The 27,100-nt window shown below is 36.6% G+C and overlaps 2 protein-coding genes across 4 annotated transcripts in view; one reads left to right on the top strand and one right to left on the bottom strand.

The window, feature by feature from the left end:
* ANAPC10 (anaphase promoting complex subunit 10) overlaps nt 1-27,100 on the bottom strand; it is a 274,574-nt gene that overhangs the window by 30,024 nt on the left and 217,450 nt on the right. The window lies entirely within an intron of this gene.
* The window catches only part of HHIP (hedgehog interacting protein), an 87,849-nt gene that overhangs the window by 27,539 nt on the left and 33,210 nt on the right, over nt 1-27,100 (top strand). The window lies entirely within an intron of this gene.

The following is a 27,100-nucleotide window of genomic DNA, read 5'->3' as shown; positions in this document are numbered from 1 at the left end:
TACATGTATACCTATATATTTATGTATATATACATATATATGTATATATATACATATATATGTATATATATGTATATGTATATGTGTATATATATATATATATATATATATATATATATATATATATATATTAGAAGACTGGGTGGCTGAATGAAATATTACTAAAGATAAGCTTTTCAAAAAAATTACACACCTAATTTTTAATCACAGTGTTTAGATATATAAGTGCATAGACTAAATGTAGACTATTTCCATAATCTCTTTGATTTACATCTTATATTGCAGCATAAGCAAAACCACGCAGTCAGAGCTCTGCATTTGATATCAACCCTTTGAGGAGATCAACATTAAGCAATTAATGTAACTTCAGTCATAGAAGCAATTAATGTAACTTCAGTAATTTTTAGGGGGGAAGGAAATAGATCAGCAACTTCTTTTCTGTAAACCAAAAGATCTGGCTCAAGAGCATATATAAACAAGATGTAAGCTTTAAATATAGCTTAAATGCCACCCAGGAGAGAAGCTCAATGGTAAAAGAGTTGTCAACAGACAGAAAGCGCTCTTTAAATGATGGGGAAAATATTAAATTGGTGACACTAATGTTAGGATTACACACGCATGTGCTTCCAAAACCTTCAGCCCAGAATGACCTCTCCCCACGCCCCCACCGGTCCCCAGTTGTTTGTCTCTTTGGATCTGGGAGAAGTTATAATAGTAACACAGAATGTAGTCATAACTTGGTGATAATCCTAGGAAGATTTTACTTGAGAACATGGCAATTAAACTCACAATTTTGAAACAAATTTGAAAATAGTTAGAATAAAATAGATGACACACTAAGACACTAATATTCAACCTGTCCTAGGCGGCTTGCTTATTTTAATCCCACCAAAAACCATTTGTTTGTCATCAAGTCTGCTCCTGCTGAGATATGACTTGGTGGTTTTTGTTTGTTTGTGTGTTTGTTTTTGTTTTTTTGTTGAAAATTCTGCCTGAAAGGATCTTGATTGTTTGAACTATTACATCCTGTTCCACATGATCCTTGTTTGGAGACTTGGTATTCGATTACCATTAAACATGGACCTAGAGACACATCCATAACGTGTTAGGTACTGAGCAGGGCCCTTCTCTGGAGTCATCTCTGGAACCTCACCCAAAACCCAGGACCTAGAGTGTGGAAGGTAGTTCCCTACAGGAGAATCAAAGTGCTCTGACCAGAAGGAATGGATGGTGGGCAGGAAAAGCAATGGATATGAGAAGCTCAAATCTAATAAGGGCGAGAACGTAGAAAAAATGACCCAGTACCTACTATAATCAAAGTGTAAGCAGAGTCTGGGAAATCTCAGAGGAAAGAGCAGCTAACTCCAAGCATCTAAGGATGGTGGCATCTCACACAGGGAATGACTCTTAAAGCGTAGGGGCAGAAAAGAGGGAAGAGCCTTTCGTGCAGAAAACATCAGAAGGGATTGAGGTCAGGCTAGACATGTAACCTGAGACAAGGGACGGTACCCAGAAAGGCTCTGATATACTCAGCTAGGAATCTGAGTTTCCATCTGTGGGAAACAGTGAGCACATTTATGGCCAGCCCCCACCCCCAGCATCGTGCTAGGCTCCCGGAACCAGTTGGTTTCTTCACGCTACTGTGACTGCCCTACTTCCCCTTGGGGATTTGGGAGCTTCTCCTTGTCTGGAGGGCAAGGAAGCTTAAGAAATGAATCTAGAAAGAACTGGAAAATGAACGTAAGGGAGAGATCCTAGGAAAAACAGAAACTCAATTCAAATAGGCTTAATCAAAAAACAAAACAAAACCGCTCCTGGCTTCTGTTTCCCCTGTACTGGCTTCATTCTTGGGTGGGCTTTATTCCTGGGGCACAGCCTGCAGCAGTGCCAGGCTCGCATCCTATCAGCTCAGCAACTCCTGAGGAGCAAGAGCTGCTTTTCCCAAAGAGTAGTGACAGAAGTCTCCTAACTGACACCATGCATGGCTTTCAGAACACGTGCTCCCAGGATTAGCTTGAGTTATTTATATGCCCTTCTCTGGAGACAGGGACAGGGACCAGCATAGTCCAAAGCACTGAACCCAGTGGTGGAGGAGGTGATGCCCCAAAGGAAAATCAGAGTGTTGTTACCAAAGGCTAGGGAGTGGACGCTGGACAGTGGAAACAGCAGACATCACTACTCATTGGACAAATCCGACTACTTTGAATCAGAGGCCAGGCTCTTAATATTCAGTCCTGCCTTCCCTCCCCCCTGTGCTTCCTATTACTAAGCTTTCCTCTGTGACATATCTTAGGGACCTTCAAGGGTTTGTAAAGCAATGCAATGAAAGCTTTCTGTTGGTACAATAAACCTGATAAGGTGGTGCTTTCTTGATGTTCACATACTAATTTCTTGCTTATGTCTGCTTTCATTTTTAAAACACGTAGACCAAGATACCATAAAATATGCATTAGGAAGCGTGGCTGAATTACCAGAAGCAATGGGGTCAAAAAGACTGACTTAATAACTTCTAAGTTGCAGAAAATGACTCATCTCCAAAAAATGGTAGCCGAGGCCCTGTAAGAAACACATCTACACAATCCCAGTCCTCTCCTTATTTTAAAAGGCTTTTGTAAACTTTCTATTTCAATTCAATCCATGAATCATATTTATTACTGGGTTACTGTAGAGTTTGCATGCAGACCTGCAAGAATACTAGAAGTATGTAGGAATCTGCCTCCAAAATGTTTAAACAGAGAATATGAAGCATTTAATGATAAGGTTTTATATTTTTTGTAACATATACTTTTGGAGTATTTGCACCCTGTGGCTCTAAAGTTCACATTTGCTTTCCAAACCTGTTGAGCTCCATTATGTGCAATTTAATTAACTTTGGTAAACAAGTATGACATGTTTTAATTTGTCTTTAGTCATGTTAGTGTGATTAATGTGTTGTAGACTACTTAAAGGGTAGTAGTCATCGTCTTTCTCTTCAAATATTCACTTACATGAGTCTGTTAGTATGCCTTTGCTAGGTATTTAATACGCATATTAAAATCTGTTCTTATTTATTCACTTAAATGAAAAGTCTGAAAAGCACAAATCCTGCCTCTACCCAAGAATGTGTGTTATCTCCAACAGGTAGGAAAATCTTTAAATTAGTCATTTTTTTTCTCATTGAAAGCCTTTGTCACATTTAAATACGTTCTGCAAATTAATGCTAACTATATGCAATAAGGATTCAAAAATAAAAAGTTAACTTCTCTTTAATGGAAAAAAACTAGTTTATGTCTTATATGTCTGAGTTTAAATAGGAATATTATTACATATATGCATGGGACAGACTTTCCTGTTAGTCCTCTCTGCCTAAAAACATGTACTCACTACTCTTCACTAAAAAATTTACTTGTTTACCTTAGTGTATATTATACCATTGTCTGTCATATCCATTCCTTCTAAAAGCAATGTTTCATTTGTTCATGTAGAAAGTTAAAATGACACGACCTTTCTGCTTTATTTTACCACACTGGCCCCTTGTAAACTGTTCATTCTGCCAGTTGATGATGTCAAATGATGGGAAGGCATTTTCCTTTGAAACTGGCTTTTCACTCATGGAAGGTCCAGGTGGGAATCCAGCCAGAGGACTGTTAACCAGAAGATGGCAATAAAACTACTTTCTGTTTGATCAAAAACTTGACAGAGTTGTGGAATTCAGCTCAGAGGAATAATCTACTTTCTGGAGATCTCTGTGTAGGAACTCACTGCTTTCCGTGTGCTTTATAGATCTGCAAAAATAATATGGCTCAGCTCCATATGGGGAGAGGGCTATAGGTGTGCCATTCATTCATTGATGGATTCATTCATCAAACTAATGTTTTCTGGACTTCCTCTAACTGAGCCAGAGAAACTGGGAAAAGTCCAGAAATTCTGCCTTTATATATTGATGGATTACGATGAATTAACTGTAATCATTCAGATAGAGATTTAGTATTAGAAAGAGAGAAAGAAGGAAGGAATGAGGGCTTTTGGGTTAATGTCTCAGGGTTACTTTCTAGGCAGGTTCAAATACCTCCCCAATTACTTGTTTACTTATTTGGCATGAGGTTGTCTCCTTGTTCTCAATATTGACCAGCAAAATACTAAAGTTAATAAAATTCCCATTAATCCATAACAGGGAATGGGTACATCTTATTAACTGAATAGTTTGATTAACTAATAAACTAAAAGATACATGGTGAAAAATACCAATTTTCAAAGAATGTACATGACATTTTCATGAAAAACACGAAAACAGTACCAAACACGATTTCTCCGTAGATGCAAAATTTGAAATATTGTCGTATTCCCGTCATCTTTAGAAATATGCTGGGTTTGCCATCCCTCACCATCCTTTACATGAAACCCATAAAGCTAGATAAATTTCAGAATTCAAGGATTTTCAGATTTATACTAAGTCAATCTGGTTCACATATTACGTATTACCTGACAACCCTGGTGGGGTCTGGAATACACCTTGTAATATATATATTATTAATATACCTGTGGAAAAACACCTGAATATTCAAACTGAGTGGAATAAATAAAGACTATATATAAACTGCTTCAACAGTTCAGGTCTAGTTTTGCTGGCAAATAAATTTGCACTAAACTCATACAAAAGCTTTTGCTTTTCAAAGCTTCTGGGTTTCGAAACTGCCTAGAAGAGATTGTGGACCGCTTAGCGCAAAGTACTATATGTGAGTGTCTCATTGACCTGGCAGTCAGTTCAACATCAGCTTTTAGGGACAGAGCTGGGAAAGCAAAAGTAAGCAAAAAATGGCTTCTGACCTTCAAAGAAAACAGCTGTCACTAAGTACTTTCGCTATAAAATCATAAAACTTTTGGAAGTCAAAGGGACCTCTGGAATCATTCTGCAGTTAGGAAACTAAAGCCTGCAGAAGCCAAATAACTTGTTCAAGGGTGGTTAGCCACACAGAGCCATACTGACATTGAATTATATGTAAAATTAATCTTCATTATTTAACAAGTCTGATGTTTTGCTATTAGTCTTCCCAGAATGTTCCTGTTTCTGAGTGACAGTGAACAGTGGACTAGAAATATGGAGGATACAGAGGGGACTCTAAAGACTGATTTACTGAGAAATGGAAACTGATATCAGGGTAAGAAGCAGCAGATTTGCATGGCAGGAGAAACTTCATACCATAACATCCCCCGAAGGCTAGACAGCAGGACGAATGGATTCGTGTCAGGGAGACAGTACCTGTCGGTTGCTCAGGCACTCTTAATCAAAGGAGATGCAAGGTTTTCTGTGAGCCAAAGTGAACCACTTGTGGCCAGCCGATTCACCCTGGGTTAGATTTCTTTCTTTCAAAACATCCCCAAATATAAAAGGTAAAAAAGAGAATTCCATCCACTTCTCAATGATATTTCAGTTAAATGAAAGAGAGAGACATGAAACAGCAGCATTTAGTGTTATTTGTTGATGATTAGAATCATTTGCAGGGGGAAAAAAAAATGTATGAAACAAAATACACAATGAGATCACTTTTTTTAAAGGAGGATACCAAGACATTAAGAAAAAGTTAAAATTTAAAAAAAAAGAAAAAGTTAAAATTGTATTTACAGAAGCAAAGATGTATGAAATGCATCTTTTAAAGATCATCAATCCAATTTTTACAGCTTGATCTCTGTTAAAATGCAAATGGCCCAGAGAAAGCCGATTCTTACCCTTACTAGTCTTTTTTAGTTTTGTGAGAACAAATTTCAGCTCTTTTCTCAACTGTAGATTTTTGACGGGGCTAAATCTTGAGAATGTTGGGGTGCAGAGAGGTAGAAATGGGTAGCTTTAAGCAGAGAAAGAAAGGCAACACCTGAGAGAGTCTACTGTAGGCACTGAAAACAAATCTCTGGTTTCGTAATCTGGCCTACGTTAAAATAGTAACTTCCGGAATCAAGCTCCATTGTCAGATCATAATATTTTATGTTCTTGGCTAAGAATTTTGAAACCTTGTTAATTTGCTTAGACTATTGATATGCAATCTGATGCTCCTTGATTTTCTTTTCAAAATAAAGAACCTTGGATCAGATTGAACAGAGATAAAAACAGTCTCTCAAATTTGATCCTCACTTGGGACACATGATCAGAGCAAATACTATTTACTTTATTCTTCATTTTTATGGAAGAAATAAACAATAAGTACGGTATATTTATGAGGAGTTTCTGAATATAAAAGTTGACCATGGTTAAAAAACTGGAGTTAATTACATAATTTTCTTTTTGTTTTAGTAATGTTAAAGAATTAACAAAAGATCCTGTGGTTACAATGGTTGGTTCTTGGGAATTAAATTTAAGATTATAGTTAAATAGTTTAATATAAAGGTTGTAATAAATTATACCAACTGCTTCCACATATGTGGATATTATATAGTTTGTGGGCCAGAATAAAGTATACTTAAGACATATGATGTAGTAATGACTTAGATTGAGGGTTGGCAAACTACAGACAGTATCTGGCCTGCTGCCTATTTTTATAAATAAAGTTTTATTGGAACACAGCCATGCCATTTGTTTCTATATTATCTATAGCTACTTTTGAGCTACAACAGTGGAGTTGAGTAATTGCCAGACAGACTATATGGCCCAAAAAGGCTTAAATATTTACTATATGGTCCTTTAAGAAAAAGTTGGCTGACCTCAGATTTTGATGGCCAATTAGTTATTCTCAATACACTCCTGTCTGAGAACTTATGTTGCTTTAAATCCCTGAAGACATTAGACTATCATTTACACAATGATATTTTAACAAATTAAGGAAAACTTGAAAAGTTGGCATAATTCTCTAAATGCACATTTTAGTTCTATCAAAAAGAATCCTAATGTTTTTTATAGTTTATATTTCCAAGGCTTTGAACTTTTTAGGGCATCACTACAAAAAACTATTTTTGAGATTTCCATATATGGGACTAGTGAAAAGAAAGTGGTACAGGTACTTTTGATTGCATCCTGCAATGTCCTACACTAAGTGACTTATACAGGATTTCCATCAGTCATGGGCACCCCGGGGCTTTTATACGTATCTCAAATCCCAACCTCCTGTCTTCACCCTCTGGGTACACTGCTGCTCTTTACATTAACCGTGCACCGCTGTCTACATAACTGCATCCTTCTACACTATGCAAAACAGCCCAAGAATGCTCTTTGTAAATTACGTGCTTTACTGTGGCACTAACCTTACACTGCCATTGTCTCCCCATGTGGGCCAAAAGTGCCTGGAGGACAGGGAGACTCATGTTATCTTCCTGTCTGCCAGCCTTTGGCACCATTTACTATACAAAACAGATATTTTCATCTAAAGGTGTACTTTGAAAATTTTCCGATTCTGCTCACGCTCAATAGTTGAAATATGTATTAAAGTAAAGGTGACCATTTAATGTGTCATCTAAATTGGGATACTTCTGAGAGTAAAAGGACAGTCTCTTAATCGTTTTACCAGAACATAGACGAGAACTGTGTCCAGGCAAACCAGGATATACGGTCAGCCTAAGTTTTATAAATTTTAAAGTTACAAAATGTCCTTAACTATACCATCTCTGACCATCAACAATTTATCATAAAAGAAACGTAAGCGTGACCTTGATGATGGCAACAAAATGACAAAAAACAAAAATGTTTTAAAAATTGAGGGATCGTCAGTTAATTCGAACTTAGGATTTTGTGCCTGATATAAGCAACAGGATGACTAAGCCTCCTTTTGCTCTCCTGCAGCCTTAGCACCTTCTCCTTTCAATCATCAGGGAAAGCAGGTGGCTGTCACTATAGACAACTGCCAAGAAAAGAAGAAGAAAAAGCAGGAGGAAGAAGGAGGCTGATCCAGGGTTGTGTCAGGGTTAGGAAGCAGCATCTTACACAAGCCACCTTGTTTCCTTTTTCTTCCTTTTTAATCACTGTTTTTTAAAGAAAAAGTATAATTGAGCGTGCACTGATCTTTCAATAAGCTTCACTCACACAGTAAAACTTGAGCACATGTGAAATTATGCAGCTCACTCTGTTAAGCCAGGACTTTCAGTCCACCCGAGGTTTCCAGGAAAAGTTCTGTTTGACCTTTGTATAAAAGACCACCTTTAGTAGGTGACTTATTTTTGCTGCCCTCTTGGGTGGTCGAATGAGGCAGATTTCCCTGTCAAACAACATACAACTTTCTTTTTGCCAACTGAACATTACACTGGGACGTGGCTTGGAGGAACAGTTTCTCAATACTATAAACAACGGCTTTCTTGGAACAGCTTGTTGCTTAAGCATAAAGAGAGGTTACTCTTGGTTTAGCCTTGAGTAGCATATGAATTGGTTAAGGAAGTAAGTGTGGCTGACCCACCAAATTACAGTGGCCATAATATAATTAAGTTCAGTATCCTCCCTGGAGGCTCTAAGAAGTATTATTATGACACCAAACTTAAAGAAAAGGAATTTTTTAAGAGCCAGGAAATTAGTGAGAAGCAGTCTCTCGGGAAATGTTGCAAAGTTAAAAAAAAAAAGAAAAATCAGAAGAAACAGCATAGAAGTTATTCAAGGAAAAAAGGCTGGTCAAAATACAATATTTTGTTTTCTGTGATCCCGAGTACATTAAGTTATTATTAATATCTGTCAAAAGAGCAGAGTGTCTATGGATTAAAGATACTATTGGAGTTAGGATGGGGAGGAAATGGGGGATTAAAGATATGTTCAAAATATTGGAAACAAAGGAAAAACAGGAAATGTTCCTAAAAGAAATTATTAGGAAGACATTTGCTCTCTGCTTATCCGAGTTAAACTGTACTTAAAAATAAAGTTCCTAATAACAACTTAGACTCGTAAGTTATACAGTTAGTACAATTTATTAAAAGGTTATTAAAGCATAAATGACTCCAAGTAGCAAGAAGAGGACAAAGGAATGACAAAGTAGAGCGAGGTCCTGTCTCACCATAAGGCCACAGCATTCTCAGCAAAGCGGCTTGGGTGTTGTCAGACCTTCCCAGTGAGACTTTAGACTGGCCTCGCCAGTCACGGGGCCAAAGAGTTTCTCAGCATATGCACGAAAGCATAAACACTAAAAAGAAAGATGCTTAGCTTGAATTTGCTCCCAAATCATTGCTTTTCAAGGCATTGCTCTTTATCTCTTAGGCTCCATGACGGATTGGCTTAAAATAAACAATCAAGGCTTATTTTGTGATCAAGGGCAAAGGTGATTTATTCTTTGGTAATGACCACAACTTTGTCACTCATTGTACCTGTCATATTCAGCCAGTCCTCGTATCATTCACTGGTACAGCTGAGTAATGAGGTCATCCTACTTATGTGTATGTCTGTCTGTGTAGGCATCAACCATCCACTCAATAATTTCTTTGATATCGTAATAATATTCTCTTCATGTGTCCTACCCAAGAAGGCTATATTGCAATAAACATTGCTTTCATATAAGTAGAGTGCTTTGGGGTAGAGGGGAGGAACTGCCACTCAATGTGAAGTATGACCCCAAAATGGTGCTGGTCAGGCAAATCAAGGGACTGAATGTAGTATCTGGTATAAAACTCAATGTTGTATTCCTGCTTCATTTCTACCAACTTCATGGAGGATACTTCCATCTCCTACAAGTAGGAACGACGGAAGGTTATTAGATATGCTCTAGCATCAGTGAGCCTTACCGGGGGAAGGGGAAGCCAGCACATTTCAATCCTTTGGTTCTATGGAGTTGCCGAAGATTAAGCTGGTGCTCTGATGTCTTCCTTCCTCCCACAACAAAGCCAGAAAAGTCATTTGGTCTAGTGAGCACTTTAGGTGTTGCAGGTGCCTCATAACTTTTGGAATCTTTTTTGCTATTGGCTTACAGGCCATTTCAACATTACCAAAGCTAAATTTGATACCTGACACTCTATTTGCATACTCCTGTTAACTTGATAGGGAAGGAGGAGTTAACTTTTTGAAGTTCCACTACATTTCAGAGACTTTACAAGACACACCCCGTTTAATGCTTGTGATAGTCCTATAACCTGGGTATTATTATTCCTGTTTTATAGGTAAGGAAACTCAAGTTTAGAAAAGTTAAGTAATCTTCCTGTATCTAGTAATTGGCAGAACTAGAATTCAAACTCATGTCTGCCTGACTCAAGTAACCGTGCAAAATCCACCCAATAACCATCCAAAATCCAACTTGTGAACATCTGAAGAAATTCTGCTCCAGAATCAGCACTGATTTCCAACTCTGCTGTCTTCTATGAACATTACATAATAAACTAATAGAAAGTTAGACTCAGATCATCTTCCTGCTCTGGTCAGCCTCTGTTCAGATTTGGGTCAACCTTGGAACAGCTTGTTAACGCAGAAAAAGAAGCCACGCTTGATTTGGCCTCGAGCAATATGAATTGTAAGTGTGGCTTGCTAGAAAGGCCTCATTTGATGCTGGTTGACAGAGTGTCCTCCTATAGAATTAATTGGAAAAATTCCAGGTAGCCAACAGGTGAAAATACATTACATATGCAAGTCTTGGGGGAAAGGCTCACCTGTGGTGAGATAAGCCTTTTCCTAGCCTAGATGAGTGGGAAGTCTGATTTTTTTTCTGCAGAAATAAACTGGGAGTCTAAAAATTACAACCTATGGAGCAGGGTTATATCCTTCTAATGTATGTGAAGAAACCTGAGGCTCTTTTGTTCTTTTGCTTTCCCAAGTCCATTCCCATACTCCAAAAGACACATGCCATGGGGAGCATGTTAAATGTCAAAGAAACTGTAAATTGGTAGACATTAATTAACTTTGCCAGATGAAACAGTTGCAGAATGGGAAAATGAGGAAATGCATCATCTAAGAAGTTACACGGAAGAATGGAAGAGTTGAGAATTCATTCTCATTACACAAAATTCAATTCTCCTGTGTCTCCCATCTGCGCAAGTTGTAATTACTTACAAATTGGATGTGGATAAGGGCCATGGATGTTTTATGGGTTTAAAGTGGGAGCACCAAACACTATATAAATGTCATTGGAGCACTCATTTCTCTAACAAGTTTGGTGTGTAATGTCATTTAGGGCCCATCCCATACCAGTAGGGAAATGTCATTCAGGAACTGATTTTAGATACTGAAACCATTTCAGTGACAAATACCTTCCCAAGAGTTTGGGTTGCAAAAATGAAAAAAATCTTTACCTAAATTACTGGATTAGGTCATACAATTGTCTCAGTCCATAGTGGTTAAGCTACACCTGCACTCATGAGATTTACAAAGACAGTTTGACTTCAGAGGGCTTTTATTAATGTATTTTATTTCACCCAGAAGGTGTTCTTTATAATAAACAGGAAGCCTCACTAAATATGACCCAAAGTTTAAGCAATGGAAAGGCACATAGATGATGTCGTACATTATAAATATTTTTTGTACTTGCTAGTTTATTTCTAAGGAAATTATGAGAATGACATCATAATGATGACCGACTTTTATTAGTGTTTTTGCTCTGCAGCTCTAAGGAAATAGTTATGAAGAAAAACAAATTATCTAGCGTTATCCCTTTCTACATTACCTGGTCTTTTCTAGTGACAGTAATCCTAGGAAGTGATTCTGGGACTATCGTATTATCATTAGTTTTCTTTTACACGTTTATCATGAAAAACAACATGGGACTAAAGCACAAAATTTCTTAAAATTCATAATGGGAAATAATGACCTCTTATTTTTGTCTGAACTACTGCTTGGATTAGCCTACAACTCAAAGAACAATTTTAGACTAATATTTTAGACTAATTTATAGAGCATCACTTCTTGCTATCAGAGGAAGCCTTTTTCGCAACTGTTTATTGTATATTTTGGCAATATGCTCCTTTCTTCTGCTCATACCAAGTAAAAGTCATTAACATTCTATTTTTACTGAAGCTTTACTCTAGTGCCTTTTCTAAATTAATCCCTTTAAATGACTGACTTGATCAAATTGAGCCTTAGAAGACTGTGGGGTGAAGAGATACATAATACATGCGATGGAACTATAAGTCTTATAGTCTTTTATTCACACGCCGAACAAATATTTGAATGCCTATGAGGGATCAGCCATTGGGCTAAGAGTTAGGATATAGTCAAAGAATACTAAGACTTGATTTCCATAGAAAAATTTCTTCTTTATGGGGTAGGAAAACTGGTAGGGACAATCGATGCAAAAATGATATGACAGTGGTGTGGTGTCCTGGCAATTTCGTAGAAAGTGTTAGGAAGAAAAGAAAGAGGTGTGCTGAACTCAAGTCAGAGAAGACTGCAAAAGAGCTGAAGCTTGGTCTTAAAAGATCAGTAAGTTCTTCCAGAGCAATTAGATGGGGATCCAGAAGGAATAACCAAGTGTAAAGGCGTTATGAGGATGTGAAGCTAGGGAGCATCGAAGTTGATAGTGGTGGGAATAACGAGGACATGAGCTAGAATGGCAGAAGTTGAGGCTGGAAAAAGAGGTTAGTTAGGGTCCTCTTGTGAAGGGTCTTGTGTTCCCTGTTTAATCCTTTGGATTTATGTTTTAGGTGATGAAAGTCAGAAAGTTTTGTTTTGTTATTGTTTTAAGGAGGCAAGGTAGAATAATCAGATTTGCTTTTTCACAATCTGTGTTGAAGGAAGTGGGGTAAGGCTCTTATTGTCAGACACAGCCAAAAGAAACAAAAAACTCTTGTAGCCAAAGAAGAAAAAGGAGCTGTCCTTTGTGTTGTCCATGGTTTTCTTACCTCCATTTAGATTTATATCAGGAAATTACTTGATTCAAAGAAAACTTAGCTTTATCTGTGTTCTAACCAGTTCAACAACAATGGATGCTAAGGTCACTCCAGAATTAATAAGGGCAGTTGTCTCAGGCCTTTTCCTGGAATGATGTGTGGTTCTATACAAAATAATATTTCACTGTATATTTGAGGGTTCTACAAAAAATTTTACATGTATCTGTGATAGTCTACTGCTTATCACACATTGGGGAGCTTGCCCATTTTCCAATTTAAAAAAGTAACTTTTGAAATCATTTTTACAATAATAAAATAGGGGTTGCCAGATACCTGGATTTCTAATATCCACATGGATATGGCTTTACATTTTGGTTTTAAGTGTAACAAAAAAAGTCCTTAAAAAGTTTTATATCATGCATATTAATTTTGATAGGTAATTTTACATTTCCTGATTCCCTAGTTCCCGCTATCCAAGCTTAATAGGTGTAACATAAAAGCCAATATATATTGCACCTGGAAATATTTAAGAAAGAGTGAAACAAGGCAGTTTGTTGATACTGCTGATATTTGTGTTCGTAATTAGGCTGATGAATTGTTGCTTCTAGAACTTTGCTTTGTTAACCATATGATGATTCTTGAAATATCTCTGTAGTTTTTGCCAATGTGTTTGTGTTTATATTTTCTTTTTTATATTCACACATTATGTATAAATACAAACATAAGTATCTTTGTTTATTTTCATAACTAAATAAGTATATACAAATTTAGATTTCATGTAGAAAAAGGCCTTTTTAAATTGGTTCCTTTGATTTCAAACATTCAAATATACAGTGAAACAAGCTGCTTTACTGCAAATGTCACATACAAGACTAAGTGCCATCGGTGAGGCCCCTTCCAAGACCCTCACCCCTAAAGTCACTTTGTCACACATGCCATGAGGAAAACAATCAAAGATTTTATCAAACTATAGTTTTCCACTCAATACCATCAAAATGGGAGGAAAAAAACAGTCTTCCCTGTCAAGTTAAAAAAATGTAAGTGCTTAGGAGGAATAATTGAATTATCCTTTCTGTTAGAGCTGACTTTATACATTTCAAGAGTGGCATTAATCAATAAATGAACAAATGATTACTCATCCCTCCGTATAATCTTAAACTCCCCATTCTGCCTTATATTTGAGGATAGCACTCCTACTGTCCACTGTCACGTACATAAACTACAAGCCCATCCTTCTGCCCTTCACCATGAAAAGGAAAGAGCTGATTAGGGAGCTGCTAATCTGTGCCAGCTGAGTTTTAGTAATTGAAAATGTTTACTTTGTGTATTTTTCATTAAAAAAGAAACCTTATGAAGTAGAAATTTCACCAATAGGTATTTTCAATGCAAAGGATGTTGTGTTCCTTGTAATTCTTAATATAATGGAAAATTTACTTTAAATAATGAGGAATCATATAATTCATTTACAGTAGAAGAAACCTGAAGCTCAGGGGTGCTATATTCCCCAAAGTCAAACAGCGTGTAAGTCCCAAAGCAAGGATTCAAAGCCAGCGCTGGTATTATGGAACCCACGTTTGTTCCACTCTATTAACACGCACCCCTAGGTTCCTAACACTGTCCACGGAGAACAAGTGTATGTCCTTTTGTACTCTTCCCCGGCATTTCTCTTTCCCCAGAGGATCACACTCAAAAAGTGTCTCTCTGGGAGATGCTATTCCCTCCTTCCTTGCGAGTCTCTTCCCTCTCACTCTCTGGCCCCTTGAAGCCTCAGCCTGAATGTGCATCTTCAGAGAGGCCTTCCCCGATCCCTCGTCTAAATTAGATTCCGCCTGATAGGCTTGCCCACACACCCTGTTCTTTTATTTTATAGTCTTCTTCAAAATTTAATTCTGTATTTATTTGTAGGCTTACTTGTTTCAAGTCTTTTCCCCCAACCAGAATACATTAGCCCGGCCATGGCATACAATAATAATGGCTAACTTCTGTTGTGTACCAACAGTGTGTCAAGGCCCATTCTGCACTCTGTCCGGTAACTACTTCACAACAATCTACGAGATAAGAAATGTCCCCTGTTTTGAGGATGACAAAACTGAGATGCAGAGAGGCTAAGTCACTTTCCTAAGTCCAAAAGCTAAGTGGAGGAGTCGAGTTGCAAACCTAGGCAATCGAAACCCGCGAGCCCACATTCTGAAACGCAAGTAAATAGGAATTTGATGCACAATGACACGGAAGCAACTGGCTTACCATATTTGCTCCCTAATGACTGAGTGGAGTGCTGGAATCTGAGAGTGAGAGCTGTGCAGTGAGCGAGGATAAATGGTAATGACGTTATAGATGTTGAAGACAGTGGGTATTGGCAGTCAGGAAAGTGGAACCTTTATAAACACTTCAACTGTCCTAGGATTTACAACCAGGAATTTGTCTCTACAGCGTGATTCTGAAAATTCAAATGGGAAGTATTAACGTGCCATCGATTTGTCCAAATTGCTCTACACATTAAATTATGAACCTATTAGAAAACAGATCTGTCTTTCATTGTTTGGCTCCTCCCTGAGATAACTAAGGACACCATCTCATGTAATTTGAATATCAGAAATTCCCCAAATTCTGCCTTTTGGTCCAAAACTATATTATTCCTTATTATTTAAAGTAAATTTTCCATTATATTAAGAATTACAAGGAACACAGCATCCTTTGCATTGAAAATACCTATTGGTGAAATTTCCATGGAAAAGGTGAACAGCCAGACACTGTCCTCCTTCCAATAAATCTTCATATATTTAAGGCCAGTTATGTGTACTCAGACTTTTTTTTTTTAAACTTAAGAAATCCAAGCCCACCCTTTAGTCTTTCTTCATAAATCCTACTCCGATTTTATAATTACTTTCCTATCTTTAATATGGACTTCAGATGTTTCAGATGTCTACAATATATAGTTCTTATACTTATTTCACCTTAATGGGATAGTATCATACATGGAACTGCAAAAACTTCACGTTTTACATTTTATATAATTTAATAGTAAAGATGCATTTTTCGTAAGTATAGATTAATTGCTTTTATTCAGAATTAGTATAAATATGTAATATACCAAACATCAAAAAGAGTTGCTTAATTTTTATATCTGAGGCACAGCCAATGTTTGTTTTCTAAATGTTGGTTTGTAACTGTTATTTAGAAATAAGAATGATTTTTTAATGTAAAACTGGATGTTTAGATTGATCGTGTTTTTATTCTTTGTGTTGCTAGAATTCAGTTGATCATTTTGTAAAATAGTGATTAATGAAAATACCAAAGATGCAAAGAATTTGATTTTGCTATTTTGGTAAATTACAAGTTTAATTGACATATAAATCATGTAAACACAAACTCTACTCAGAGAATAATTTTAAAAGTACCACAATTTTTATATGACCTTGAAGTTCCAGCAATCTATTGCATAACTTCTCAAGAGAAGTCAAATAGAGGAAACCTCATATTTTCTTAAATTTATTAGTGCTTCTTGGTGGTCTAAACTGCTGGGGTTTTTTTTCAAGGTTTCTTTTCAAAGCAATAATCTTAATTGTTTAATGTTTGTTCTCATATAAGTCAATTTGAGTTCTTTAGAGTAACAATAGGAAATATATAGTAAAGAGCAATGAAACATGACTTGGAAACTCAAGTATACTAGTGTTATATTTCTGTATAATGATGTGAAGATAATGCTTTTAGCTGCATGACCACCATATTAGCCACACATCATAAAAAACAAACTTTATAAAAGCAAGAGGTCAAATTCATTAAAAACAATTTTGTTCCCTTTGCTATAGTTAAGCATTTATCTTTAATATTGTAATCTTTCTTTCATTGGAAGGACCCTGAATCTTCTATCTTCTGATAGGAGAAAAAATTATTTTTCAAAGTACAAAGGTATAAATCAGATGAAACTCTCAAGGAAACAGGCTTTAAATTCTGGGGTTTAATCTTTAAAACAAAATGGTCAGACTTTATGCCTCACATATTTTAGCTTTCAAGATGGTAAATGAATTATGAGTCCATTTTATTTCCTTAGCTTTTAATATAAAAATTGAATATTCCTAATAATTCCATTAAAATTTTACTTTTATTCTTATAAAAGTTAATCGTCCTTACATTCATAACTTTTATTAATAAACTATGAACAATAATTTTTCTTGATTATAGACCAGTTCGTGCTAAGAAAGCTATTTCCAAGCTGCAAGACAATAGGACAGCTTCTTCTTCTTCTTACCCACCAAGTAAAATAAATTTGGGGGATTTGAAGAAGTTATTGATGCATTTTTAAGTTGTCCTCCTTGTTCCAAAGGAATCACTTGCTTTTCTAACAAGGTTTGCCCCATATTTGTCAATTTAATAATTTTTAAAAAGTATTTGTATTTCCTAAGAAGGAAATCCTTAAGAGAGTGAAAAAAGGAAAAATTGAAAATCCCCAAACATAAATAAATATTTCTTTTGTTCTGTAGCATCATCTAATCTTTGGGGCTCTCTATATATACATATGTATTTTTTAATGATGTGCCTTTTTTTACACACTTCTTGAACAATTTTATATACTTCTTTAGTTTCTAATTGGATATCCAAACTTGAATCTAAACTCAGTATCTTACTTACATAAATATGTGTTATATTAGTCAATATTACTCAGAGGTAATTTTCACAACTGTTTGCTAATATAAAAAAATTCATATTTTTCTGTCATAAATCTTGGAAGTGCTTGTTTACATAGAGTTTGGGGTAGGGAGAAAATATAATTGTGATTTGCCATCAGTATTATTCAAGAACACAGAAATGTTGGGGTTGATTTGTTCCTATCACCCCTTTTCGATGTTTACTAAAGAGATTATGTTTAACTTTAGAGTATACAACACTATATAATGTTTTAACTTAAAAAAAAAAAAAAGATAATATTGCTGCAATAGCCAAGTATGTGTGTTTCAACTCTAGAATAAAAATTCAGATTACCTCAAGTCTTGCAAATCATTTATTAATAGCTATTGGTAACACGTGCCATCCAAATCTCCCAAAGAGATATAGACAGAACTTTATCAAAACTATGTGGTGAGTCTGGTGCTAAATATAGGTATAAATGTGCCTTTCCATGCCTGCAATTTTCTGAAATCCAAAAGTTCTTTGGATGCTAGGCAGCGAGATAATACTTTTACATAATTTAAATGCATTCTTCATCCAATTAAAATGTAGGACTACATATTCTCTACTTCTAAATCACATTCCCTTCCAAAATCTTATTTTTAGCAATCAATTAAATTTAAGGATGGCTCTTTCCTCTCTGCCTGTTATAATAGCCACATCTTCAGCTCAAATGCCATATTGGAATTTACAGACTAACTTTACATTCAGTCCTTTCTTTAATGATCTGAGCAACCTTCTGAGAGGGAGGAAAGATATTTACCAAGGAGTTTTCATTTGCTTCTCACCCCCACTAAGTAACCAAGTAAACTCCTTGAAAGGATTGCTAGGTGTTCTGTTCTATTTTTTTGGTGGTATTCTACTTTTTATGTATGTTTCGTCTAAAACTCCAGGAACAAAAGACCTTTTCCCTCATGTTTAATTAATTATTTATTTATTTATTTTAAACTTCTGTTTAATTCATAAAACTATTTGGGTGTTTCACGTTGAAAGGAAGAGATATGACAAAAATTTTAAAACAGGAGGAAAAAAGGCACAATAGTAATGGAGAGAAAGAATATGAAAGGTTTGAAGGAGAATAGAAATATTCTACAACGGCGGTCATGGGCTTGCGAGAGCTAATTGTGCTTGTCTCTTCACATAGCACAGTCAGTGACATCAAGTTGCCAATTTGAAAGTGGCCATGGTGAGAGTATTTACACTATGGAAAGGTACACAAATCAGGACTTTTTTTTCCCAGCTTGTCAGTTTATCAGCGCATTGCCCTAAAACCTCAATTAACCTTTGTGTTAAAATAACTGAGGTATAAGCTTCAGTACCTCTTATGTCAGTTAAGATAACATACAGAAGTTAAAATAGCTGAGATGTAGGCTTCATTTTATTCCCCTGTAGAGCTTTGTAAACCTAAGGAAGACTGTGTCAGTACTGCCTCAGCCCATGAACAATGGGTACTGATGAGAGAAGACAATCTGTTCTTTGTTTATTCATTTTCTTCATTTAGGAAATATTTGGTGGGGTGATGTAACAATAGTTTATATTATGTGTCCTCCAATCACAGACAATCTCTGCTTTGCCATTTCTAGTTGTGTATTTTGAGCAAGTTACTCATATCCACTATCCAGAAAATACGGATAATATAAAAATATTAGGTTGGTGCAAGAGTAATTGCAGTTTAAAAGGTTAAAAATAATTGCAAAAACCACAATTACTTTTGCACCAACCAAATAGCATGAAACTCTAGAGGTGTTATAAAGTTTAAGAACATAATGCTTGCAAATTACTTAGCATCATCTCTGGCACATAGTAAGAGCTCAATACACGTTACCTTTTATGACAAGACTTCTACTACAGGTGAGATCTTCTGTAAGACACCACAAATACCAACATGAGGTCCCTGCCTTCAAGAAGCTTTCAGTCTAGTGGAATTGATCTAGCTCTTCATTTACATATCTGAGATTTTGCTATGTCTAACCATGTAACTGCTCAATAGTTCACCCTTTTACAATTCAGTCTGGAAATGGGTACTTTTTAAATTCTAAGGTTTAAGAAGTATTAAACCTGTAGGTTGTAATAGAAGCATTTAGTATAATTACAAACTTTTTCTTCATTGCCATTTTTATTCCCTTTTAATTCCCATGAATGTTCTTGTAGTTTTTTTAAACCTTTCATTTACTTTCATGTTGCCTAAACATACGAGCATAAGAGCTTTACTTTCTGTAAGTGTTGCCAACTTTTCTATACATTTTCCTTCTTCAAAAATGTTTGCTGCTAGGATTTTGTTTTGGAGAAGAGTTTATACTTTTTGTAGTCTTATTATTTTATTACTTATTTCAATAGACATTTCACAGTTTAATTGTATTGAAGCATCTTTTAGATAAGATGTGTTGGAGAACTGAACTTTGGAACACCACAGATATTGTTAATACTTGACACATATTGAGAGACAAATAGTCCCTAATGTTCAAGCCATTCCCTGACATCGTATTGAATTCCTTGGGCAGCTAACCTAACCTTGGAATCTAACAGCAGCTAACCACTGCCTAGACAAAAATACAAGTCAATCCATTATCTAATACGCCACACTGTACCAAATATCACAGTTCTAACAGGTAAAAAGCCTACGGAAAGTAGAAATATGAAATTTAATTCCATTTGACAAATATAAAGTTTATATAAAATAAATCACGTACATGCATACATAAACTATTGTAACCAAAATCATTTTTAACTGAATATGTATATATATTTTGCTCCAGACCCATGAGATGTCAAGAGAACATTAGTATATGGAATAAGCAGCAGCTAGGAAGCTACAAATTCTAGAAAATAACCACTTCTAGTATATTTCCTCTGTGTAGGCCATAACTTAAAGCCAGTGTGACGAATTTATTTTGTTTATGTTTGAAAAGGGGGCGGGGAGAGAATTGTTGAAGAAAGCCAGTGTGACTTTCAGATAGTTGGTCTCCATCTAGAATCTTTCATCCTCCCATTTGTACTTTTCTAGTCTTTACATGTCATTTGCTACTTCCAGAAGATAAAATGGACAATTCTAAACACAGATTTGACTTGGACTGATTGCTACATACCAGAAAATATATACTCTGAGACACTTCCTAAAAATTCTGAATTACTGGGTATCTTCTGCAGCTCTCAAGTTCATTTGAAGAAGGATACATTTGTCAGGGGAGTGTGGTGGAGGTGGGCTTGGGTCCTGCTAGCCTTTGAAACTTGTATGTACTTTCTTAGAGAACTGAAGCAATGGGTAAATACAATTAAGCAGAAATGAGGCCTTGAAGAGATGACCTGAGCCGTTATCAGGAAACCAGAGAATAATTCAAGTAAAAGATTTATCTGAAAGTAAAAGCCAAATCTGGAAAAATACAGGAAATGTTAAAGGGGAGAATTGGTACTATAAGTGATAGGTCCGGAGTATATTGTAGCTGGTTTCATCCTCAGAGAAGAGCTAAGGTAGGAAAAGCCAAGAGTGAATAATAAAATGACACAAGGTATTTTATTAAAATGTTAAGTTCCAAGGTAAGATTTGTATGAAAGGAAGACTTCTAAATTATTCTAACTATTCTTTAACTTCAGTTGATCATGCTCTCCTTCTCCCTAGAAAGGCGGAAGGCCTAAGGAACCACTCAGGGTTTTATTTTTTACTTATTTATTGATAAAATCAGTAAAATCAGGTGTGTTTTCTGACACCAAATAAGAGGGATTTTTTCTCTCACCAACCAGTTCTCCACCAGTTGGGTCCAACAATTCCCTTCCATTCTGACATTAACTATCAGAAGTTAGCCCAGACCCCACAGACTGTTTCCACTTCAGGCACCAGCCACAAATGGGGTGCCCCAGGTACCCACACTTCTGCCCAACTGACTATAAATTCAGGGTTTCCCAGAAGTGCCCCTTGGACTCAATATCTAGTAAAACTCACAGAACTCAAGAAAGTGTTTTACTTATTATTACTGGTTTATTTTAAAGGCTACAACTCAGGAACCCCAAATGGAAGCCACACGTATGGCAGGGTTGGTGAGGGAGAGGCCGAGTGCCCATGCCTTCTTCAGGTGTGCCAGCGTCCCAGCACCTCAGTGTGTTGAACAGCCCAGAAGCTCTCCGAACCTCACTGTTTAGGATTTTCATGGAGGCTTCATTCCCTGGGTATGGTTGATTAAATCATTGGCCATTGGTGATTGAACTCCGCCTCTACTCCCTCTCCACTCCCAGCAGATTGAGGGGTGGAGGCTGAAAGTTTCAACCCTCTAATCACATTTTTGGGTTCCTCTGGCTACCAACTCCCATTCTGAAGCTCTCTAGGGACCCACCAAGTGTCACCTCATTAGCATAAACTCCAACAAGGCTGCCGGGTTCATTATGAATAATAAAAGACACTCCCATCACTCAGGAAATCCCATTGGTTTTAGGAGCTGTGTGCCAGGATCTGGGACAAAAACCAAATATATTTTTCATTCTATCACAGAACCAAATCATGCAGCAACTCCCATAAGCTAACTGGAGACTTTGGAACTAGTGAAAAGCAACGTTTCTCATCTTTTTCAGGAGTTGTGAAGAAATTCATGTTCTACAGTGTTTCACAACTTATGAACAAAGCAAAATGATACCGTTTCAGTGAGCTTATAATCCTCCAGTTAGTGGAATACAATTTTAAGTAATGTTTAACTTTACTGTCTTTGCATCCTGTGATTAACACAGGAGCTTTGCTCTTGACTGAGTTCATATATGAAAGTATCACATGCCCACATGTTATCTCCTCCTTCACTTTCTTCTTAATTCGGAAAGGTGCTTCCACTTCATTCTGAAGTAAATGCTTGCAATGACAGAGCTTGCCTTAGGTATATCCCTGTAACTTATAGGTGGATACCAGTCAACTATTCCAGGTGCTCACTTGGCGTGGACAAGATGGCTCCAGTCATAAATGGATCCTTTTCTAAAACACAGATTACTATAGTCGTGTGGTAGGCAGAATAACACCCCTCTCGGAAAGAAGTCCACTTCTGAATTTCCAGAATCTGTGAACACTGTTACCTTACATGGATGGCAAAGGGAAATTAAAGTTGCAGTGGAATTAAGATTGCCAAACAATCCAGGGAGATTTTCCTGGATTACCTGGGTGGGTTCCATGTCATTACAAATTCTGAAAAATGGAAGAGCATGCAGAGGAGGGCAGAAATAGGAGATATGCTATATGGTAAGAATGCAACCCACTGTGGCTGACTTTGACGATGGAGGAAAGAAGACACAAAGCAAGGAATGCAAGTGGCTTCTAGAAGCTGAAAAAGGAAAGGAAATGGATCACCCCCAAAACCCTTCAGAAAGGAACACAAGCCTTGCCGACACATTTATTTTAGCCCAATGAGACCCATGTTGGACTCTATTTTAAGATAATAGATTTGCGTGGTTTCAAGCCACTAAATTTGTGGTGATTTTTTACATCAGTAATAGAAAACTAATAAAATCTGGTATTGTGTTTGAACTAATAATTCTAAAACAAACTTATTTCTCATTTCTGAACAGCAAAAGGTTCCAGTCTAAGAGAAACAAAGGTTTGCATGAGGAGGGGCCTACGTAAGTCTCCAAATCCTCATATTCCTTATTATGCCAGAAAAATGTATTAATAAAGAATATGGTGACCTGCCTTATAATAAAAGTATGTATTTTTGAGAGAATTAAAAATACCACTGCTCTGTTCTCATGTTAATTCTTAGAAGCTCTTTCATTATCAGGAGAACAACAATTCTGCTAGAGGTCTTCATTCATATCTGTGTGCCTGTGTCATGTACATAAAATAAATTAGAAGATGGTCTTACTATTTGCAGAAACTGCCTAATTCTTCATGTAATTTAGCTTTCTTATAACCGAGCTTTTTTCTTTTCCTTACCTATACTAATTAGCCTTTGTGTCAAGGTTACCCGGAATTTATTTCTTACTCTGTTTAACACTTGTTCTTTGGGCCGTGCACATTTCTAATAGCATAGCATTGTTTAACCTCCCCCAAAGTCAGCCTCATAAAGAAGTGTGGTGGGAAGGAAACAACTGAGAACTGCACTTTGTTGTCTCTTTCTACGTATAAGCTCCTAAAGCAGGAATCGGTTTTTATTGAATGTCTTAGTCCTAGCACCCAGCATAATGCCTAACACGCAGCAGGGATTCCTTAAGTATTTGTTGAATCAATGTTAAATACAATTTTTTTTGACAAGGCATCACAAGGAATATCTTTCATTTAGTACTGCACTGTTTACTTGAATGTGTGTTTCATTGCTTTCTCAATACCACTGGGCTGATCGATAGACCCCTGAACTTGAAGCCAAAAGGTCACTAAGAAAAACTACGTAAAAATGAGAAATTGTGCTTCCAGTTCAGTGCTACCCAGTCCTGTTTCCTAAAATATATAAGTCAGTATTCCCTGAAAAAGATTAAGGCAAACTTTAAAGAGGCCAGACATCAGGAAAAATTAACTTTAACTACATTGGAAGTAGGAAGGGAATTTTTTTTTTTTCAAAATAATATCATAATGACAGACCATGCCACAATTTCACTTAAAAAAGAAAAGAATGCTTTCTGTTACAATCATTTTGTGATTGATTACTTCTCCTTTTCAAACACTAGATACTTCGTTTTCTTCAAAGACTAGGAATACTTTTAGTCAATTGGTTAGAACTTTGTTCTGCTCCCTGGAGAAAAGTACATACGCCCAAACTATAAGACTAGATCTGACCTTGCACTTATACTAAAGTCATCAATACTCTTTGGGGGTTTTGCCTCCTTTCTGCTGACCCCGTGAAATTGTTCCTGAGAGCTGAATGATAATTGAGTGGCAGCTTACTTCTCGAGTCCTTAAGGGTGGGAGGGTTATGGATTACTCTGAAATCTCCAAAGTGTATAGGGACATTATTTTCAAATCACCCATGGGATTTTGAGAAGGCATCTGTGCTGGGTGTCTAGAAGCTGATGTAGTACTGGGAGGGCTCGGCAAAGAGGGCGGCAGCGTCTCCTGGGAGACTAGGATGCTCAGGCGAGCAAGGCTTCAGTGAGCTTAAAAAAAAGCACGACCTGGACAGAGGAAACCCTAATGTATTTGTACGTTACTTGCCACCGTTTGGTTCTAGCAGTGATTACATTCCTAGAAGCACAACGTATGCTTGGAGCGTTCAGTATGAATAATGATGCACAAAGTATAATGTGCATATTTGGACAGATTGCTGCTTTTCACATGGGTAAGGATAAACATTCTGGACACTGGTTAACAGTTTTCAAAAGTATAATGTTAGAAATCAGAGTCTTTTTGAAAAGCATGGCTCCCTGCACCCCGAATCTTCCACTTGCCATTCTATTAATGTCTTTTTCTCTGTTTTTAGTATCCTGGCTGAACTAATCCCTAGAGGTTCATTCTCTCCAGATGCTCATGAGAAATAGTTCAACAACTTGACATTTCTGGAAGGAGGGCATGATTTTAATTCCATAAAACTACACATAATAAGGGGAAGGCATGGGAAGGCATCAGAAGAGAATCAGTCAAATTGGCACAGGGCTTTCTGTGAGCTGGGGAGAGCTGGTCTGCTGCCCAGTCCTGCCTCCAGGCACCAAGGCCCAGGCTCAGGGAACGTCCTGGTGGCGAGACTGTAGTCGCAGCAGCCACAGGAGGCAGCCTGGAGGCCTCAAACGTCTGGTGGTGTTTCTGGGGTTGTGGCCTCTGACCCTGGTCCAAAGGTCAACCTCCAAGAAGCCCAATCAACGTACTTCTCCATATAGATCGTGAAAAATGACCCCGACCTCAAAGATAGGTTTGCATTGGAGAGGTAAATCATGATTTGTCAGTAACGTACTTTAAACAGACAGCCTAACTCTGAATGCTTATTCAAGTGAAATGTGAGCCTATGAATACTTTCATCTCCCAACAATAGCAGCATATCCCTCCTTCTCAAACTCTGAACATTCAGGAGTCGTGTTATACTATGTAATTTAAAAAGCTAATTTTAAGATACACTCTAGGAGATTTATGTAATACATTCAAGTTTTTTTTCATTAATATAGTTATGAAAGTATTTCTTTGAAATAAGAGTAGTTAGTCCTATTTCTAAACCAACCAGGACACTACTTTTCATCTGATGTTGACTTAAAAAATATGAAATCCTAGGTAATGATTAAACAAGTGTAAAAAGAAACAAAAAGAAATAGATATACATGCGTATGCATATGAGATAGACATGTATAGTTGGAGAAAAATGCTAACCACTAGTGATCTTGGGTAAAGGATATATGGAACCTCTTTATACTGTTCTGCAATTTTTCTGTAAGGTTGAAATTATTTTTCTAAATGTACACAAATAATATTCTGCATATAAAAATTATGAAATCATATGTAATGATTAAACAAATGTAAATCCTATAACCTGAAAATTTCAAAATTACTGACATTTTTTAAATTGCTTTTTTGATTTATTTTCTTGTCATTCAAATGTTTCATTCTGTTTCCATATTTGGCATTTTAATAAATGCCAATGTCGTCCCCAAATTCATTCATGTGATAGGAGAATCCTAAAGTGAGCAATTGTCTTCTATCACTTATGGATTTGTGTAAATCTCTGTTCCCATCAATCTTTCTACAGTGCATGGATTCTCCATTTCTAATTCCCGAAAAGCAAGCAACACAAGTTTAAACCATGTTGCTATCCAACTTAAATTGTATTTCAGAGGATTTGATTAAAAACTACAAAAGAGCTACTTTCAACAAAAGCTTCTTATGGTGGAGCACAAACATTTGTGAAGGGGGCATGCAGTACTTCCCTGCACTTGTAGCTTTAGAGGGAGATCTATGTGGAAGAGGAATTAATCACAAACTAAATCCACCCCTAGGCCTCCGTATATACGTCCATCCAGGAGATGAAAATGTGTGGTGGCTTTTCTACCATCGAATCTTAGTTATACATCCCAGCTTTCAATGTCTCATGATAAAGGCAGGAAATACTTGCTTAATGAAGATGTAAGAAGAAAAACAGCAACATCCAGTCAATATTAAAATCATCATAACAGGATAATGTGAAAAATAGAGGCCCATTCATAAATCATAGTCATCAGAGCCTTACCCTTCTCTGAGATTGTTCTTTTGGCTATTATTAAGCATATTGTGTTATGCAACTGAAGAAGTTGACTGTTTTGACATTTGAGTAATGATTTGCATTATTTGCATTGATTTTCTTATTTATACACTCTTCAAGTTTGGATGTTCCCACTTTGGATGGCACGTAGCTAAAAGCAGTTTTTCTCTAACCCAGGCAATCAATCAGTGTTTATGGAAAGTGAGCTTTTATGCCTAAAACTTGAAGTTCTCAAATCCATGTAGAACACCAAACTATTAATAGTTTTATGCTTTGCTAGTAGCACACGCTATTCTGGGGACCAAAGCACGAGAGTCCTGCCATTACTGAGCATAACCTTGTGAAGAAGTTGCCCTATTAGAGACATTTCCCCTCCTCTTCTAAGGAGTAATGTATAGCCTTTTGTCATAGGAGATGTGTTGTTTAATGAAATAGTGTGCATAAGATGATGTACTAGCAGGCGTTGCAGCATTCAATTTCATGTCACTTTTTTCACCATTGTAGATAACTAACTCCTCAGACTACAGAGAAAGTGGTCACTGGTTTCCTAGAATATGAATTTAAGTCTCTGATCTAGATAATTTTGTATACTGTGATTTCATTAGAGAAACTCCTATGCTTGTGGGATAAAACAA

Source organism: Rhinolophus sinicus, linkage group LG07 (genome assembly GCF_036562045.2).
Source record: "Rhinolophus sinicus isolate RSC01 linkage group LG07, ASM3656204v1, whole genome shotgun sequence".
Classification (NCBI taxonomy): domain Eukaryota; kingdom Metazoa; phylum Chordata; class Mammalia; order Chiroptera; family Rhinolophidae; genus Rhinolophus; species Rhinolophus sinicus.
The sequence above is the reverse complement of the archived record's forward strand: the minus strand, read 5'-3'. Positions and strand labels throughout refer to the sequence as shown.